This window comes from Trachymyrmex septentrionalis, unplaced genomic scaffold (genome assembly GCF_001594115.1).
Source record: "Trachymyrmex septentrionalis isolate Tsep2-gDNA-1 unplaced genomic scaffold, Tsep1.0 scaffold312, whole genome shotgun sequence".
Classification (NCBI taxonomy): Eukaryota; Metazoa; Arthropoda; class Insecta; order Hymenoptera; family Formicidae; genus Trachymyrmex; species Trachymyrmex septentrionalis.
The window spans coordinates 71,165-72,159 of record NW_017305477.1 but is presented as its reverse complement, the minus strand read 5'-3'; the positions used below and the strand labels follow the sequence as shown (position 1 = coordinate 72,159).

Here is a 995-nt window from a genome sequence, read left to right as displayed (position 1 = left end):
TCTCTCTCTCTCTCTCTCTCTCTCTCTCTCTCTCTCTCTCTCTCATTTTTTCTTTATTTCTCTTTACTCTCTCTTATCATCCGCGAGCGGCTCGCAGCCTCCGCAGCAGTTCGCCGTTGTGGATAGCCGGCCTAAAAGAAGGAAAAGAGGACAGTTCGCGATCTCGGGGGTGGTTTTTCCTCGGTAGTGGTGTTCGGGACTGTGACTCGATCTCGCTCGTGAGTAAACGGGAGAGTTACGTCGGAGAGTTACGACACTCGGAGGAGATCGCTCTCGCTCTCGTTTTCCTTTTCTCACTTTTTTTCTCATTCTCTCTCTCTCTCTCTCTCTCTCTCTCTCTCGTCGACGCTGACGACGACGTTTCGCCAACGGACGACGACGAACGGACGCTACCCCGCTCCACCGCGGGAAGCCGTAAGTCTATCTCTCTCTCTTTCTCTTTCGTCTCTCTTCTCCTGTGCTGTGTGCCGAAGATCGATTCCCTTCTCTCTTTCTCTCTCCCTTGTCCCCTATCTCTCTCTCTCTCTCTCTCTCTCTCATTTTATTACGCGGGCTCGCGTAAAAGTCTCTCGCTTCCACGCGCTTCCGATCTCTCGCCTCGCCTCGCCTCCTCTTACTTTGTTTCTTCCTCCAGCTCCGTCGGTGTCACCCCCGCTCTCATTATGTTCGTTATCTTCTCCGCACGGCCCCTGCGAAACGCGACGCAGAAGGCCGTGGCTGTCGTAGCGACGGCGGTGGTAGCGTGGCGAGCCGTACCGGGAGAGAGAGCTGCGTGGATCTGCGTGGGGCTGCGTAGATGACGGCTGTCTCGGGGGTGGCCTGACGGCTGACGGCTGACGGCTGACGCGGAGCATCCGCGGCTCCGGATTCTTCCAACGATCGTTTCGCGATCGAAATCGCGAAGAATCGGGAGCCCTCGATCGTACGCCAATCGCGAGCCGAGCGCCTAGTTTTCAGTCCTCGCAGGACGTCCTGTCGGGAAACTTCCCCCCCCC

At 57.0% G+C, this 995-nt stretch overlaps 1 protein-coding gene across 1 annotated transcript in view; it reads left to right on the top strand.

Moving 5' to 3' along the window:
• Positions 1-160: 160 nt before the first annotated feature.
• Positions 161-995, top strand: part of LOC108749773 (acetylcholinesterase-like) — a 45,902-nt gene continuing 45,067 nt past the window's right edge. Inside the window, exon 1 of the mRNA XM_018488722.1 lies at positions 161-414. The gene's annotated coding sequence lies outside the window, so the exon portion shown is untranslated. The remainder of the gene's footprint in view (positions 415-995) is intronic.